This window comes from Euphorbia lathyris, chromosome 1 (assembly GCF_963576675.1).
Source record: "Euphorbia lathyris chromosome 1, ddEupLath1.1, whole genome shotgun sequence".
Lineage (NCBI taxonomy): Eukaryota > Viridiplantae > Streptophyta > Magnoliopsida > Malpighiales > Euphorbiaceae > Euphorbia > Euphorbia lathyris.
The window spans coordinates 67,011,930-67,031,636 of record NC_088910.1 but is presented as its reverse complement, the minus strand read 5'-3'; the positions used below and the strand labels follow the sequence as shown (position 1 = coordinate 67,031,636).

The window sequence follows — 19,707 nt, the reverse complement described above, 5'->3', positions numbered from 1 at the left end:
GTTGTTGGAAATGCTCTAAAATATATTCTAAAGGATAGATTTTCCAAAGGTTCGAACCGGAGTACTATATAGGCATGTAGGGTACCATCCTCGTAATGGCCTAATAGGAGAGTCTCGTGAAGTTTGTAATTCAATCTGCTGCCCGGATGTCATTATTATAAGAATGCAGAAAGAAACATCTCCCAATTATGATCCCTTAACTAAATGAACCACTCGATAAGCCAAGCAAACAAATAATTAATATTTATATCATCTTTTATAAAACTCAGTGCAACCTTTGAATCAAGCTCAAAAGCAACCTTCCTCTAACCTTTATCATATGCCAGCTTTAAGTCATAGTAAAGGCACCACCGCTCAGTAAGAATGGCAATATAAATATCAACATTTAAAGTAAAAGCCTTCAAGCCAGCATTTGGAAGTATCTCTAAGTAGGCCACCCACTAAAGCAAGGCTTAGATTACCTTTCGAGGCTCTATACATATTCACCTTCACTCATCCTTCATCCGGAGGGTGCCAATTGATCCATTTAGTCATGAGGAACGTTATCGAATACATGCTATTTAAACCCGGTGCATCACAAAATTTCCGAGCTTTGGAAGTTGTTAAGCCCAAAATATACCTAAAATATCATCAATAATTACATCAATATTGCTATGAATTTGTGCTGTTTATATCTGTTTAGAATACTTTTACTCTCGAATATGTTTCTTTCATGCAAGGTACATAAATATTTGGTAACATCCAAATAGGAGTGAAAAAAGATCAAAAATAGAAGAAAAACCCTACAAAAGGAGTCGAAGACGACGAAAATTAATAACGCCAAATCGAAGACAAGAACGAAAGCCGAAGAAGCGAAAAAGTTCCGTGCCGCGACCGCGGCTCCCCCAATTCTCGGTCGCGAGACGCTCCCTTCAGCTCCTCCTTCCCTTCGTTCGAAGACCAAAATGATGCTCCCCCATTCTCGGCCGAGAATTAAATATTCTCAATAAGAGCAGAAAATCTGTAGAAGCCAAATTGCACACTTTCGTTTTCGACGAAATGCGTTCGTTCGGGTGGATAAAGACGTCCTTTCACAACGGATACGATCCTTCACAACGGACACGACACTTCAATCAAGACTCTTCAACATCTATAAATAAAGAGTTGATGAAGAGTTGAAGAGAAGTAGAAGAAAGAGATTAGTATAGAATTTATGCAGAAATTCCGAGTCAAGTGATTCATAATTTAGATTTCATTTCTGTTCAAAACAATATGATGTACACACATTGTTTATTCAATAATAACAAATATAGTAGCGTTTAGACATTGTTCAAATTTAGTTTACATTTTGGTAGTAGACAGACCCCGTCTCTATTGCGAAGATTCAACGAGAAGATTGAGTAGAGGATCTGCCCCTGAGTCTGACAAACTCTAACGAAACCCAAGGAAAGGATTGACAACCCGTTCACTTGCAAGTCGTCGAATGTTTCCATGCTCCTTGTTCTCTGTAAACTTGTATCAATTTATATTTCATCTAATAAAGTCTGTTCTATTCGATAGATTTTTATGCAGCACTTTGGTAAAGGATCCGAAGTGGATTGATGCTGGTGTTTTCATTAAAACGTAGTTTAATTCAAAATCTTTACAAGGAAACTTTGTTGAACACTTAGACAAATTATTATCCCGGTAGAGTTTTAATTTGGTTAAGGAAGCAATCTAAACTAGTTAGGAGGATTGTTGCGTTCAAAGCCTAAAAATTAGAGGTTCCGTCATTTATTTCATCTTTATAATTTATACAAAGTTTAAAGTTGTTTTCTTTGCTTAATGCAAACAAATACATTTGTTTACTTTTCTAAAAAGTACTAAGCGTTCCTGTCTTGCAAATTCATTCTTAAATCAGAATATTTTCTAACATTTTCATACTTTAATCTAATTCTCATTCTAGCAATTTCAAAACCAAAACCGATTTAACGATTTTCCTTACTATAAATCTTATAAGTAAATTTAACTGATTCAAAATAAGTTTTTGTTAAAAAACGTTCCCTGTGGGATCGATATCTTTTATTACTACAAGCGTATACCGTGCACTTACGGAAATCGCTCAACAAGTTTTTGGCGCCGTTGCCGGGGAACGCCAAAATTTTTGACAAAAATTTAGATTTTTCGTATTTTATTTCGAATCTAGGTTTATTCATACTTATTCAAACTTTTGTATTTTATTTATTTTTAGTTACTAATATATTTATTTTTCAAATTATGTTTTGAAGGTAGTTCCAGTTCGTGCACAATTTCAAGTTCATGCGCAGTTCTCGAAGTTCGGGCACGCCACCAGAGCCTATTGACCCAGAAATTGAAAGGACTCTTAAGAAGAACAAGAGAGACAACAAAAACAAAAACAAAAATAAAAACAAGACTCCAATAAAAACCAGAGTTACCGAGCCAGAAATTATGGCTACACTCATGGATTACGCTAGGCCAGGAGTGGTCGGGGTAACAAACAATATAGTTAGACCCCAAATTAATGCACACCATTTTGAAATTAAGCCAGCATTGTTTAATATGTTGCAAAATAACGTAACATTTTACGGGTTACCTAACGAAAATCCTAATACCCATTTGACAAATTTCTAAGAAATGTGTGACACTTTTAAAATTACTGATGTAACTGCAGAAGCAATCAAACTTCGCCTTTTTCCTTTTACTTTGAAGGATCGAGCCAAAGAGTGGTTAACTTCTATGCCAGCCGCATCATTTGAGACTTGGGAGCAATTAGCCCAAGCATTTTTATCAAAAAAAATTCCTTTAGCAAAAACCGCAAGAGTCATTAAAGAGTTAACATCTTTTTCTCAAAATGATAATGAAACTCTTTATGAGGCTTGGGAACGTTTTAAAGAACTTCAACGTTTGTGCCCACACCACCAATTGCCCGCTGAACTTTTAATGCAAACATTTTATAATGGACTAAATCCTACAACTAGAGGTTCATTGGACGCTATGTCTGGAAGGTTATTCATGAAGAAAACATCTGCCCAAGCAAGAGAACTTTTGGAGGAAATGGCAATTAACAGCAGTATGTGGCCCGCGGAACGTGGACACATACCAGTAGTGAAACCATCATCCTCAGCAACGTCATCAGTTAAAGGTATAGTGAATCTTGATCCAGTTGTGATGTTGCAAGCCTAATTTTCTGCCTTATCGCACAAAATTGATAGGTTTATGGCACTGTGTGATCCTAATGGTAAGCCAATCCAAACGGATGTGGATTACGAAGGTATGAGCGAAATTGAACAGGTAAATTTTGTCCAAGGGCAAAATCAAAACAATAACCCTTATTCCAATACATATAATCCTGGATGGAGAAATCATCCTAACTTTAACTGGAAAGATAATAATAATAATGCTAATGCTAATCAAAATCGTACCACCAATTATCAAAATCAATCGAGAGATACGATTAGCACTTTATCTTCTAAAATCGACAAATTTATTGATGTTATGAGCGGAAAAATAAGTAATCACGACGATGGTTTTAAACGGATCGAGAATAAATTCGATCAGCTTATTAAAAACCAATCATCTACTATCCATAATTTGGAGGTTCAAATTGGACAGCTCGCTAAATCAATTCCATCCCGCAAAGAGGGAAGTCTTCCAAGCCATACGGAAGAAAATCCGAAAGAGCATGTTAAGGCCATCACTCTTCGTTCAGGGAAAAATTACTTAGGTCCGAAAATGCCCAGAAATTCGACTTTACCTGGAACTGATTTACCAAAGTCCAAAGAAGATACATTAAATCAAAAAGATGCATCAATTGACTCTAGTACAAAAACTTTTGTACCCAAACCACCTTTTCCACACAAAGTCCGCAATAAGGACTATGACAAACAACTTTTAACATTTTTAGACAAACTTAAAAATTTGCATATTAATTTGACGTTTATGGATGCAATTACATAATTCCCAATTATGGTAAATTCCTCAAAGATTTAATTTCGAAGAAAATCAGTTGGGAAGGAATTTCATCCATTTCACTAACTGAAGATTGCAGTTCAATTATGTCAAGTAATTTGCCCACAAAACTCAAAGATCCCGGATGTTTTACCATTCCGTGTAAATTGGGAGATATTGAATTTCCCAGTTGTCTCTGTGATTTAGGAGCAAGCATTAACTTGATGCCATTATCTATTTTTAATAAGTTAGGCTTAGAAGAAGATATCAAACGTACCAATATGGTTTTGCAATTAACGGATCAAACCACTAAAAGACCATATGGTATAATTGAGGATGTTTTAGTTAAAGTTGACAAATTTATTTTTCCTACCGATTTCGTTATTTTAGATTTTGCTTATGACGTTAATTGTCCGCTAATCTTTGGTAGACCGTTCATGAACACGGGACGTGCTCTAGTTGATGTTTCGGAAGGGAAAGTAGTTTTACGAATAGGAGATGATAAGATTGAATTCGATATGAACCAAACTATGAAATATCCTATGAAAGATTTCGCTTGTATGAAACTTGATTTAATTGAAGAATGTGTCAATGACATTGTTCAAAAAGAAGAAATAATAGAACCTATAATGAGTGAGGAACTAGAAGATAAGGACCCAGAACCTTTGATTCGAGAAGATGGACCGGTTCCGCCTTCGATTATAGTTCCACCTAAATTAGAACTTAAAGAATTACCAAGTCATTTGAGGTACGCTTTATTAGGCGAAGGCGATTCTCTACCTATAATTATCTCTAACAAGTTAACACAGGTTCAAGAAGAGAAATTGAAAGAAGTTGTTAGAAATAGGATAGGAAGTATGGGTTGGCAAATTTCAGACTTAAAAGGTATTAATCTGAGTATTGTAATGCATAGAATTCACTTAGAATAAGATAAGCCACCTAAAGCGGATAGGCAAAGACGCCTAAATCCGAATATGAAAGAAGTAGTAAAAAATGAAATTACTAAACTTCTGGACAATGGAATCATCTACCCTATTTCGGATAGTGAATGGGTTAGTCCAATCCATTGTGTACCTAAAAAGGGAGGCATAACAGTTGTACGGAATGAAGAAGGTGAATTAATACCTACATGAACCACCACTGGTTGGAGAGTTTGTATAAATTATAGGAACCTTAATAAAGCAACTAGGAAAGATCATTTTCCTCTTCCTTTCATTGATCAAATGATCGAAAGGATAGCTGGTCATGCTTTCTACTGTTTTCTAGATGGTTACTCTAGATTCTTTCAAATATATATCTACCCGGATGACCAGGACAAAACGACCTTCACGTGTCCTTACGGAATGTTTGCATATAGGAGAATGCCCTTTGGTCTATGTAACGCACCTGCAACATTTCAACGTTGTATGACTGCGATTTTTAATGATTTCATTGAAGATATCATAGAAGTTTTTATGGATGATTTTTCAGTTTATGGAGATTCTTTTGATTCGTGCCTAAAAAACTTGGATAAAGTTTCGTCTAGGTGTGAAGAAACAAATTTGGTATTAAACTGGAAAAAATATCATTTCATGGTTGACGAAGGAATTGTTTTAGGTCACAAAATATCTGAAAAAGGATTAGAAGTTGATAGAGCAAAAACTTCAGTAATAGAAAAATTACCCCCTCCAACTACTATTAAGGGAGTAAGATCATTTTTAGGACATGCCGGTTTTTACAGAAGATTTATCAAGAATTTTTCTGTAATTTCCAAACCACTTACTAATCTACTTATGAAAGATTCAACCTTTGATTTTAATGAAGATTGCGTTAAAGCTTTCGAAACGTTGAAAACAGCTCTAGTCAGTGCACCTATTATTGCTAAACCCGATTGGGATTTACCCTTTGAAATTATGTGTGATGCAAGTGATTTAGCTGTCGGATGTGTTTTAGGTCAAAGGAAGGATAAGAAACTTCATGTCATTTATTATGCAAGTCACACACTGTCCGGTGCATAATTAAACTACACCACAACAGAGAAAGAAATGTTAGCTGTAGTTTTTGCATGTGATAAGTTTAGGTCATACTTGTTAGGTTCGAAAGTTATTATTTATACTGATCATGCAGCATTAAGATATTTATTTGCTAAAAAGGATGCAAAACCACGTCTCATTAGATGGGTTTTATTGTTACAAGAATTTGATATAGAAATTAAAGACAAAAAGGGAGTAGAAAACCTTGTCGCCGATCATCTATCGAAACTTGAAGATGAAAATGGTCCTATAGGTGAAACTATCGGTATACGAGATGATTTCCCTAATGAACATCTCTACCAAATAAAAGATGTCATGTCACCATGGTATGCGGATATTGCAAATTATCTTGCAGCCAACATTGTTCCGGAAGGATTAACTTTCCAACAAAAGAAGAAATTTTTCTTTGACATTAAACAGTATTTTTGGGAAGATCCTTTTTTGTTCAAGACTTGCGGTGACGGGATAATTAGGAGATGCGTTGGTGAAAATGAATATGAATCCATAATGTCGGAATGCCATTCTAGCTCTTATGGAGGACATAATGGAGTTAGCAAGACAGTAGCTAGAATATTTGAATGTGGTTTCTTTTGGCCTACGATGTTTAAAGACGTCCGTTCATTTATTACTCGTTGTAATAAGTGCCAAAGAACAAGAAATCTAGGAAGGAAAGATGAGATGCTCCTCACAACCATATTAGAAGTTGAAGTCTTTGATATGTGGGGAATAGATTTCATGGGACCTTTTCCCCCTTCTTTTGGTAAAACTTACATATTAGTTGCCGTTGATTATGTTTCAAAGTGGGTTGAAGCAATTGCAACCCCGACGAACGATTCTAAAGTAGTCATTAGTTTTCTTGACGATATATTTTGTAGATTTGGTTGTCCTAGAGTCATCGTTAGTGATGGCGGTACCCATTTTATAAACCGAAGTTTTGAAACGCTTATGAAAAAATATGGAGTACGCCACCGCGTGTCGACGCCATACCATCCTCAGTCAAATGGTCAGGCGGAGATATTAAATAGAGAACTCAAATGGATTCTAGAGAAAACAGTTTCATCTTCAAGAAAAGGTTGGTCTTCTAAACTCAATAATGCGTTATGGGCTTACCGTACTGCATTTAAAACACCAATAGGAATGACTCCATACCGCTTAGTATATGGGAAGGCATGTCATCTGCCAATCGAATTAGAACATAAAGCCTATTGGGCTATTAGGGAACTTAACTTTGATTTACGACAAGCAGGTAAGAAACGTTTGCTCGATTTAAATGAGTTAGATGAGTTACGCCATCTATCCTATGAAAATGCAAAGATTTATAAAGAAAAAGTTAAAAAATGGCACGATGCCAAAATTAAAGTCAAACACTTTAATGTTGGGGATAAAGTGCTGTTATTTAATTCACGACATCGTTTATTTCCAGGAAAACTTAAGTCCAGATGGATAGGACCGTATTTCGTCGTCAAAACATTCGATTATGGTTCTTTAGAACTGGAAGGTCCTAACGGAGTTTGTTTCAAAGTTAATGGTAATCGATGTAAAATCTATTACGAAAATATTTCACAAATAGGAATTGAGTTCGTAACAAGATTATCTGACGTATAAATCATTCAGTTTTTTTTTTAGTTTTTTTTTATTTATTTTATTACACAGTTTATTTTGGTTTATTTCTTTTTATATTTTTGTTCATTTTTATTAAATTTTATTTTATTTTATTTTATTTTTTTTCAAATGCCATTTTTATGATTAGATGACTTAATGTTATGATTTAAATGCATAAAATATGTTTACTTCATGATTTTAGATTTGATTTTAGGAAATTAGACCGAAATTAAAGTTTCAGGCAATTCTCTGCCGAGAATTTGGAATTCTCAGCCGAGAATCCTCTTTTTCAGAGTTGTCCAAATAGGTTAGGTTTTTTTTCTGAACTTACCGAGAATAATTAATTCTCTACCGTGAATCAGAGAATAGGTTACGACGCCTGATTTCCGCAATGAAATCAGCGTGTCGCGACCGAGAATTTGGAATTCTCGGTCGCGACACGCGTTATTCCTGCACTATCAGGTCTGATTCATCTTCAACCTGCAGACAAACCCTTTCATAAACGAAAACTTAAGTTTCTTCAATTCCGAAGGGTGTAATTTCATGCCTTTTCGCATCAAAACAACACCTCATTTCGTCCTAAAATCTTATAAATTCGTCCATAAGGATCTTGGTTCTGTTACAAATCTTTTCATCTTTGTCAGATCAAATTTCTGATTTTCTTCAAACACCATTTTTTCACTAAGTAACAGAAACCTTGTTTCTTTAGTTCTACACCATGCCTACTAAACACAAAACCTCAAAGCAAAATGCTGCTTCAAGCAACAAATGCCCAGACTTATCCAAATGATATGGGGCACCTTTTCCTATCTTCAATCACGACGAAGGTAGGCGTTACTGGAGGCTCCGTTACAAATTCTTCACTGGAATGTTGTTTATGGATGACTTTCTTAACGCTTAACTTGGAATTAGCGATGACATGAGCCGCTATTTGGAACGCTTAGGGTGGACAAAATTCGCCAAAATGCGATTTCCTATAATAGGCGACTGGATACTCGAATTCTTTTGTACCGTTCGTTTCGTCAATAAACGACGGGTACGTCTCAGTTTTCGTCGAGATGGAGAAATCTTCACTTTCGGCTATCCCGAGTTGCATGCTTGGTTTGGTTTTCCCCCGAGGGATACAATCAAACGTCATCCTGGAAAAGACATGACATCCACTGATATTTGGAGAATGCTCACTGGATTCTGGCGATTCAATTCTAAACTCGCCTACAATCAGTCTTTTCACTCCAGTTCCATGTTGTATTTGCACAAATTTTTGTGTCACAGTCTGTTTGGTCGCACATTCAGTTGTGTGGTCCGTGACACTGATTTGTATGTCCTTGGGGATGTGTTCCAAGGCAATACAGTGGATTCTTCCAAAATTCTGATGGAAGTTCTTGTTGCTGCATCTCGATCCACGGATAAAAAGATTGGATTCTGGAATATTATTTGTGGGATAATTCTCGGTACCAAGGGTACTATCGATATTCCTTGGAGCGAGGATGAGAGTTTTCTGACTCTCGATTATGCGTTTCTCGAGTATGAAGGACTTGTGAAACGTGTATTTCGAGCAGGCCCTCATTTTCTTTCTGCACCGAAACGTCAGGCTTTTGTGCAGTTGCAAATTGATCGCTATAGGGCTAGAAGAATCCCGCTTGATAGGGATGAATATATAGAGTAGTTTAGGTTTTTCAAATTTGTTTTGTACATATTTTTCTGATTTTATTGTAATTGAATTGTTTATTTTGTACATATGTGTTTTGTTAATAAATTAACTTTTCTATTCATCTTAGTTCATTTGTTTTCTGATAGTTGAACTTATTGGTAAATTAATGATAATTAAATGTTTAGATTAATCTATTATGATTTATTATTCAAACGCATAATCCAATTTCACAAACTTAATTCATTGAGTTTAATACATTAGGTTTTTCCAATTCATTCAATTGATTAAATTCATGTATTTAATATATATTCATATGAACTTAATATGCACTTAATATGATTCTTTTAACTTGTATGCATAATTGAGCATTTAAGTTTCATTAATTCTTCATATACTATTTATTTCCCTTTTAATTCAATTTATTAAGGTTAAACCTTTGGTTTTCCTTGCAATTAATGTCATTTATTTTAGTTTTTAAGTATAGGGACGGTTTTTATTAAGTTCAGGACCCAATTCATCAACAAAATTGCACAAACCAAGTCAAAAGGCACCAAATAACCATTTTTGACCAATTCTCTACCGAGAATTAATAATTCTCGGTATGGGCAGCAAAAACGGACCGAATTCAGAGCAAAATGTTTTCTGAAATTCGCGTGCCGCGACCGCGGCTATGCCATTCTCGGTCGCGACACGCGATCTGCAGGCCCTTTTGATTCCGATTTTGACCTATTTTAAGCCTATTCCTATTCCTATTCTACCTCTACATCTACCTATTACCCCCTATATAAACCTACCTCTTACACAAACCTCACATCACCTCTCTTTTTACCCAATCCCTTACTCCAAACTCTTCCCCATAAAACAACTTTTACTCTTCCCAATTTATTCATTACCATTTCTATACTCTTTTCAATTCAAACACCTACCATTACAACTCTCAAACTCATCTTCAAGCTTTGCTCTTTCTCTCAATTCATTTTTTTCCTCTTCTTCTTCTCAAACCCTAAACACCATTAACATGCCTAGAACTAAGCGTGTTGGTCACAAGCCCACTATAACGGAAGCTAATCGCCTTCGGGTTCAATGCGGCACTTATTTCGACATCGCTTCGGACGAGGAAGCAGCTCGTTTCAAACATTTTTCACAAGCCGATCGCCAATTTGTGGACATGCACTTCCTAGACTTCCATTCGGTAAGAGCATTGGATTTCTCCACTAGAATTGATGCTATTATTAAGGCTTTGGGTTGACAAGAATTCGTTAATATGTGTTTTCCCTGTATTAATGAATATGTGGTAGAGTTTTTGGTCACTTTGACCATGAACAAGAAGAAAACTTCAATCTCTTTTAGGAATGATGGTACCACTTACACCATTGATTATGAAGCAATGGGAAACATGTTTGGTTTCCCTACTTCTGATTTTTATGATAAGCCTAAGGATTTTGATAATGATGCTATTTGGCAAACTCTTTCGGACCAAGACTATTTTAATTCGAAAAACACCTCAAGCAAGTTGATTAAGGACAATTGTGTGTTCTTCTTTCATAAATTTTTGAGTTTCTCCTTGTTTGGTCGTGTTGAGAGTTCGAAGATTCAAGTTCGGGATTTGTTTGTTTTGGATAGTTTGTTTAAAGGCTTGAGGGTTGATAGCATTGGTATTCTGTTTGATAATTTGTTTCGTGCCTCGAGGGCTACTACAATTCAAATCCCTCTTTGTAATTTTATCACCGCTATTGTGTTGGGAGCACGGGGTGAATTAGCCGATTTTGACATGTCCACTTACCATGGGTATATTCCACTTTTGGACATCTCGGCTCTTGAGCGGGCTCATTTATTGCTTCCGCAAGGTCCCCCCGTCTTTATTTCGTATGCTTCCCGTATTGCCCATCTTCGTGGTACTATGGGTGGAGGCGCTTCAAGTTCTCAATTTGTAGGTACCGAAGGCGGAGGCGAGGCGGAAGGCGAGGAGGATGCACCACCAGCTCAACCACAACCCCAAACACCTCAAGATGATGATCCGGTTGATCTTAGGCGGATTTTGGACCAAATCAATTCCAACAATCGCCAAATGAACTTAAGAATTGATGATTTGGTGGAAAATAACATGGTGCTGAATGACAACCTCAACCTTTTGAGGCATGAGCATAGGTCTACTCGGTCTCGGATGCTTTCATTTTTCCGACGCCGAAATGTGGAGACTTCACCTACACCTCCAGATTCCCCGCCTAATGCTTAGGTTGTCTCCTTTATTTTTGTTCTTTTGTTAAAGTTTGGTACAATATTTTCTTATGTTTGGTATAATTTTAATTTTAATGTTGGATGCTTTTCTTTTGTTTAATTCTATTTTTATTATCGTATGCTTTATTTCGTGTTTATTTTTCATGTTTTATCAATTTTTGCACCAATGAGGACATGGTCCAATTTAAGTGTGGGAGGAGATATACATATATCATTTACACATACACGAATAAATGCAACGAATAATTTTTATGCAAATGCAACACTAATATATTGCAACACATAACACATTTTTTTTACACTACTTAACATTTTTCATATATTTATAAATTAATCATAAGTTAATATGATTATTTGTTTAGGTTATCATTATCGTTAGAAAAAAATATTTCTATACATGTAATATTTTTCAAATTTTTCACAAATCTCCGATACGATTTTAAGTAAAATTGTCTCGAGTGAATGTATTTTAGTTAAATAAATTCTTTATTTTCGATCTCTATTTTTATCATGCAATTCATGATACAATAAATCTTATTTTTAATTTTCAATTAGGTTTATAGACATTAAATTGAACTAACAATTTTTTTAGCTCGGTTTGATTTCGTCTTACATTAACACCAATTGAAGTTTTTAAGGAAACTTTAGCCATAATACATGTTGAATTTTAAAGTCAATATAGGATGAATATGCTATCTTTCTTTTTCCCAAGTTACAATTTCAATTTTATATTTCATATTAATTAATCAATTAGTTGAATTCTTAACTTTTAACCACGATTGAGACCAACCTTATCACAATCGAGGTATGGAAGGGAAGAAAATTAAGTACCGTTTACTTTTGGCCACGATTGCGACCACCCTTATCACAATCGAGGTATGGAAGGAACGTTAAAAGCAACAAAAAAATAAGCGTGTTTAAGTTTAAAGTAACGATTGCGTCCACCCATGGCATGGTCGGTACCTCTTAAGCAAACACTACGCAATAACATACGTATAAGTTACGATCAAGACCACCCTTATCTCGGGCGTAACTAAGCAAATAAATTAAAATTAAGTACTTATTCATTTAATATATTTCATATTAGTTTAGGTTTGGGAAAGGAAATTTTGTGCTTTGAAATACCTTGAGACGAAAGACTCAATAACATGCGTGCTTATTTCGTCCCGAATGCTTCAAATTCAAAATTGGAAATACAAGACGAATGATATATCGTATATTATACTAAGTTAGTTTGATATTTTGCGTATAAATTTGCCATGCGAAGTAAGTCTTTTCGGCTTAACTAATTCAAAAGGTAATACAGAGATATATGTTTTATTTTCATAAAAGAGATTAATTAAAGAATAAATTCAGTAAAATTTTGCTCGGGACTGGCAAAAGATTAAGTGTGGAGATTTGTTAAGCCCAAAATATACCTAAAATATCATCAATAATTACATCAATATTGGTATGAATTTGTGCTGTTTATATCTGTTTAGAATACTTTTACTCTCGAATATGTTTCTTTCATGCAAGGTACATAAATATTTGGTAACATCCAAATAGGAGTGAAAAAGGATCAAAAACAGAAGAAAAACCCTACAAAAGGAGTCGAAGACGACGAAAATTAATAACGCCAAATCGAGGACGAGAACGAAAGCCGAAGAAGCGAAAAAGTTCCGTGCCGCGACCGTGGCTCCCCCAATTCTCGGTCGCGACACGCTCCCTTCAGCTCCTCCTTCCCTTCGTTCGAAGACCAAAATTATGCTCCCCCATTCTCGACCGAGAATTAAATATTCTCGATAAGAGCAGAAAATCTGTAGAAGCCAAATTGCACACTTTCGTTTTCGACGAAATGTGTTCGTTCGGGTGGATAAAGACATCCTTTCACAACGGATACGATCCTTCACAACGGACACGACACTTCAATCAAGACTCTTCAACATCTATAAATAAAGAGTTGATGAAGAGTTGAAGAGAAGTAGAAGAAAGAGATTAGTATAGAATTTATGCAGAAATTCCGAGTCAAGTGATTCAGAATTTAGATTTCATTTCTGTTCAAAACAATATGATGTACACATATTGTTTATTCAATAATAACAAATACAGTAGCGTTTAGACATTGTTCAAATTTAGTTTACATTTTGGTAGTAGACAGACCCCGTCTCTATTACGAAGATTCAACGAGAAGATTGAGTAGAGGATCCACCCCTGAGTCTGACAAACTCTAACGAAACCCAAGGAAAGGATTGACAACCCGTTCACTTGCAAGTCGTCGAATGTTTCCATGCTCCTTGTTCTATGTAAACTTATATCAATTTATATTTCATCTAATAAAGTCCGTTCTATTTGATAGATTTTTATGCAGCACTTTGGTAAAGGATCCGAAGTAGATTGATGCTGGTGTTTTCATTAAAACGTAGTTTAATTCAAAATCTTTACAAGGAAACTTTGTTGAACACTTAGACAAATTATTATCTCGGTAGAGTTTTAATTTGGTTAAGGAAGCAATCTAAACCAGTTAGGAGGATTGTTGTGTTCAAAGCCTAAAAATTAGAGGTTCCGTCATTTATTTCATCTTTATAATTTATACAAAGTTTAAAGTTGTTTTCTTTGCTTAATGCAAACAAATACATTTGTTTACTTTTCTAAAAAGTACTAAGCGTTCATGTCTTGCAAATTCATTCTTAAATCAGAATATTTTCTAACATTTTCATACTCTAATCTAATTCTCATTCTAGCAATTTCAAAACAAAAACCGATTTAACGATTTTCCTTACTATAAATCTTATAAGTAAATTTAACCGATTCAAAATAAGTTTTTGTTAAAAAACGTTCCCTGTGGGATCGATATCTTTTATTACTACAAGCGTATACCGTGCACTTGCGGAAATCGCTCAACAGAAGTAACAAAATCCAGCCTATCTGTTACTCCATCGCGCCCCTTACAAACTCTCATATCTCGCCATTTCCAGAGCCATCGTATAGTCATGGTAAAGAAACAAGAATAGCTAATATCTCGAAAGGAGTGAGGAATAATCAGATTACTCATTAACAAACTCGGCAGGGAGGCAACAAAAATGTAGGATGTTTATCAACCGATATGCAATAGGACAATCCCGAAGAATGTGTAAAATAACCTCTTCACCCCACAGCCCATGCAGCTTGCATCATTAGTCAGATGTGACTGCTTTTGTTTTGCATTACAAAGTAAGTTGTCATGCGCCGCCAACCATATAAAGATATGAATTCATTCCGGGACCGAGACCATCCAAAGTTGCTGCCAATTTACCGAACTTGAAGTCACCAATAAGGGACCTTCTAAAGTTTTTACTAACACATACATAGAGGCCATACTGAACTTGTTAAACGAGCTTCCTTCCCAAAACCAACCATCAGTTTCATATTTCTATATGGAAAAATAACATATGAAGCAAGTATGAGTTGTACATACGGTGGCAGAAACTCAGCTATTAAGTCCCACTTCCATTGATAAATATATTTCCGTGGTTTAAAAGTTTATAAATACAGATATGAGATTTTATCCAATCATAAAGGGTAAATTTCATCAATAGTGTCCAACCTTTGCCTCATTTCACACTTTGGTGTACAACCTTTAATTTGTCTCACTAATATATACGAACTTATAGGTGACCTCCCACTTTGGTGTATAGCCGGTGAAAATGACCGGTCAATGCCTGGTCGACGCGCCACCTCATCATTTTCATTAAAATTATTAATAAAGTGGGACCCACAAATTATAAAAAAAACAATGTTTATTATTTTCCTCTTTTACCCTTATTTCTCCATCTCTTCATATTCTTCTCTCTATTTCTTTCTTACTTTTCAAATTTCTTTCTCTCTCTAAAAAATTTCTCTCTCTAACTCTCCTTCCTCTATCTAACATGATCTGAAAGTGAAATTGATTCTTAGTAGTGCAAAATATTGGACTAATTTAGTTTTGGTGTTAGGATTAAATTCAACAGATAAAAAACAATTGAGTAAATGCAAATCTGAATCACCAGCCATCAGAGTCAGGAAGAAATGGAAATCCTTGATAGTTGTTGATCTTCTTCATAGTTTTAAAAAAAAAACTTGATAGTTGCAACTGCTACCACTAATATATTGAAAAATGAGAGAGCATATGCAAAGCCAAAAACGGTGTGAAGATTGAGACAGAAAAAGAGAGAGCACGACCTCCAATGATAACCAGAGGAACTATAATTGAAGAACAAATTTTCATTATGCTAATTCCTGTTAGCTAAGCTTCGTTTATCAAGAGAAGAGAAGTTTATCAAGAGAAGAGAAGAGAATAGAAACCATGAACATGTGTTTGTTAATAATAATGGAAAATGGGTCCATTTTTTTAAATATAAGAAAGGCTCGCAATGCCTCGCCATTAACCTCCTGAGAAGAGGAATAGAAGGAAAAGAGATGTGTTCATTAATTACCATGTCCTTTCTTCCTTCTTTATTTTAATTAATTACCCTTTTGAAACTTTCACTTCCTATCCCATTTACGCTTATTAATAACCTCTTCTCTGTTTAAAGAGTTGTTGATTCTCTCTCTCACTTTCAGATCATGTTAGATAGAGAGAGAGAGAGAGAGGAGAGTTAGAGAGAGAAAAAAATTAGAGAGAGAAAGAAATTTGAAGAGTAAGAAAGAAATAGAGAGAAGAAGATGAAGAGATGGAGAACTAAGGGTAAAAGAGGTAAACAATAAAAATTAATTTTTTATAATTTATGGGCCCCACTTTATTAATAATTTTAATGAAAATGATGAGTTGGCGTGTTGACCAGGCGTTGACCGGTCATTTTCACCGGCTGTACATCAAAGTGGGAGGTCACCAATAAGTTCGTACATATTAGTGAGACAAATTGAAGGTTGTACACCAAAGTGTGAAATGGGACAAATGTTATACACCGCTGATGAAATTTACCTCAATTATAAATATAAACTTTTTTTTACTAAAGCAGTTAATATATAAGAAGAAGTTGCATTTTATTACTTTTTTGCTTCAAAAATCTTTTCATATGTTAAAAGAGATGTACAATAGGATGGAAAAATACTAGAAATTTTATTTAGATATTGTTAGCGATATTTTGCGAATATGCTAATTTTCAACCTTGTCACGTGTGGTTAGGGTGCGGGCGTGCTAGAGAAGATTACTTCTCAATTAAAATGGTTAAGTTTATGGAATTTGCGCGCCAAAACTTGAATTCTAAACGAAACGATTGGCGAGGGACGCAAAGATTGAAAAAGTCCCTCTTGGATCTCTCGCGCCGTTATAGAAACTTTGCGAGATAAATTGTTTTTTATTTAAGCTAAGCGTATAGATTGAAGACGGGAAAAGTAAAGAAATTGAAGGTGCGAAATTAACACGAGATTTGGTGAAAAATCGGTATTTTATTGATGTAAATCAAGGTTTGAATACATGTGTTTGAGGTAAGCATGAAATTGAAAATGAATTACAATTGAAGAACTTCTATACTAAACATATAGCTAATTCAATTGAACTGGAAGAACAAATCAAATACAAGGAATTGAAATGCAATTGAAATAAATTGGAATTCAACAACAAACTCGGAGCCACAATAGCTATCTCGGATTGATGTTGAATTTTGGTGTCGGTGCGAGGTCCTTGGAGAGCTGCAACCGATCGGGCCCGTACGGTATATGATCTTGGCAATGGCAAAACGTTGGTAGGCAAATGGGGTAGATTTAACTTTCAACTTCGGGAGGCTCGTTTGGTTGCTTACGAACACGGAATTGGACGAGTAAATAGGCTAAATTTAACTTCAGGAGGTCAGGAACAAACTTCTATAAGGGATCGAAGGCTAGAACGGATGCTAAGCAGACGAAATTGGGAGTTGAAAATAACTGGACGAATCTGGAAAATTCTGGAAACAGAATGTCTAAAAGGATTTAGGCTGGACAGATCGGCTTGTAAATAGAGTTTATGGGCACGGAATTGGGCAAATAAATATACTAGATTGAACTTCAAGACGTCAGGAACAACTTTGTCGAAGGGATTGAAAGCAAAAAATGACTTTAAATAGACGCAATCAGGCTTTGAAAGTAATTGGACGAATCTGGAAAATCGATTTGAAAACAGAGCTCTAGCTAGGAATTGAGCAAATTAAAGACTTGGAATACTAAATTGAATTAGAAAAACTTGGAAAGAGGCTATTGGAACTTTAATTGGAGCTAAAGAAGAGCTAAAAAAGGAATCGAAGCTAAGAAAAATGAAGAACGAAAGAAAGAACTTGAAGAACTAAGAAAAAAGGGACTTAAGAACTAAGAACTAGAGAGCATTAGAAAGGACCTTAGGAAGGGGTTTTGTTGTATTGGATTGAGTGTTTTTTATGAAGGGGAGGGGGTCTATTTATAGTTTTTTGAAGTGGCATTTTGGTAATTATTTAGTGGTATTTTGGTAATTATTGGTCAACTACCCCTTATTTTTCTCTCTAACCTTGCCCACTACCTTGCCACATCATCAACTTCCTCAACTTCTTCCAACTACCACTAACCTCCACTAACTTCCATTCCACATCACTCCACTACCTTGTGATTTAGAGAAAATCTTAAGGTTTGGGCCTAGATGTGGGGATAGGGCTAAGCTTGTAGGCTAGTCCGTGACTGTGTCCGGATGCGTTCTGAGAAATCGGTGATCGACAATGGGCTCCGGGCGGGAACTGACCTCTAATTTGCCGAGAGAAAGAACACGCCCTGCGTAGTGCAGCTTCTGAACCTGATGCGTCTTGTTGATGCGTTTTACGCGTGGCGTAAAGTAAGGCACGCCCCGCGTAGTGGAGCCTTTGAAATGGAACGTCTTCGGATGGATGGTATACGCTCTGCGTATAGGAAGGCACGCCCCGCGTGTTTGTGCTTCTGATCCTGGAGCGCCTTGTCGATGCGTTTTACGCGTGGCGTAAAGTAAGGTACGCCCCGCGTGGTGGAGTCTCTGAAGTCTAACTTCTCCAGGTGCCTGATATACGCCTCGCGTATGAGAAGGAACGCCCCGCGTGGTTGAGCTCCCGAGCTGTCCTTCGGAAGTAGCTTCCTCCACGCCTCGCGGGCTGGCCAATACGCTTCGCGTGTTAGAGTTATGCCCCGCGTGGTGCAAGACGTGCTCATCGGTTGGAGGTTAGTTTACATATGTATTTTTATTTTTATTTTACCATTATTATTTTCTAGACAAAATATAAACTATATCCTAAAATCAAAACTCAAGCATTGTATATACATAAAATAAAATTTATTTATTTTGGGCCAACAGATATATATATATATATATATATATTTTTTGCTTAATACATCAGTTGCATTCTGAACTTGTCCAAGGTTGATTGCCCCTGAACTTACATGGTGTCTCATTAGCCCCTAAACTTGTTTAAGGTATCATAATTAAGTCCTTAAATTTATAAAAACGTCATTTGTACATAATAAAAAGTTAATTTATTTTAAAGACTTAAAATTACGAATTAAGCCTTTACTTTTTAAGTTTTGAATTTTTTTTTATGGATTTAGACAAATTGCAATGTAGGTCAATTTAAACAAGTTTAGAGGGCAAATGGATCATAATAAGCAAGTTCAGGGGGACATTAGATCATTTGAAATAAATTCAGGTGACTAATATGTTATTTTAAGCAAGTTGATGGGGATAACGAGACACTATGTAAGTTCAGTAGGTCAATCAATCTTTTTAGACAAGTTCAGGGTGCTTTTGATATACTAAACCTTTTTTTTTGTAATGTAAAATGTTTTTTATGGTTTTAGTAAAAAAAATGGTTAATTAAAAAAAACCTCTATGAATTTACAAATGATGTTCCAAATTTTTTTTTTATAACAAAGGAGAATTGTGTTGTTACCGTTAGAAAAGTGGCTAACACCATAAAAATCATGACATGACAAAAGACAAATTTCTCAAGAAAAAAATATCTCTTTTGACTTTTCAAAAGTTAGAAATGTGTTCTTTTCTATTTCTCTTCTTTTTTCAGAAATTTGAAATTCTTTTGGGAATTCCATAAATTTACAATTCCCATAATGAATATAATGAATTTTAGGAATTTCAGAAAATTTTGGAATTCCCAAAGATAGAAAAAATAGGGTTAGACATAAAACCCGATCAAAATGGTAATCGGTAATCCAAACCAAAAAAATGGTTAACCGAACCAATGATTTTGGTTTAGTGTTGAAGAAGTATAGTTGTTTCGATTTCAGTTCAGAATGTTAAAAAATTGACGGTTTCTGGTTAACTGAACCATTTATGCTTAATACCATGGCTTTAAAAAC

The 19,707-nt window shown here is 35.3% G+C and overlaps 1 non-coding gene across 1 annotated transcript; it reads right to left on the bottom strand.

The window, feature by feature from the left end:
• Positions 1 to 2,796: 2,796 nt before the first annotated feature.
• On the bottom strand, positions 2,797 to 2,903 carry LOC136216065 (small nucleolar RNA R71). The gene has a single exon (XR_010683059.1). It is a non-coding gene; the product is annotated as a small nucleolar RNA R71 (small nucleolar RNA).
• Between the last annotated feature and the right edge of the window lie 16,804 nt (positions 2,904 to 19,707).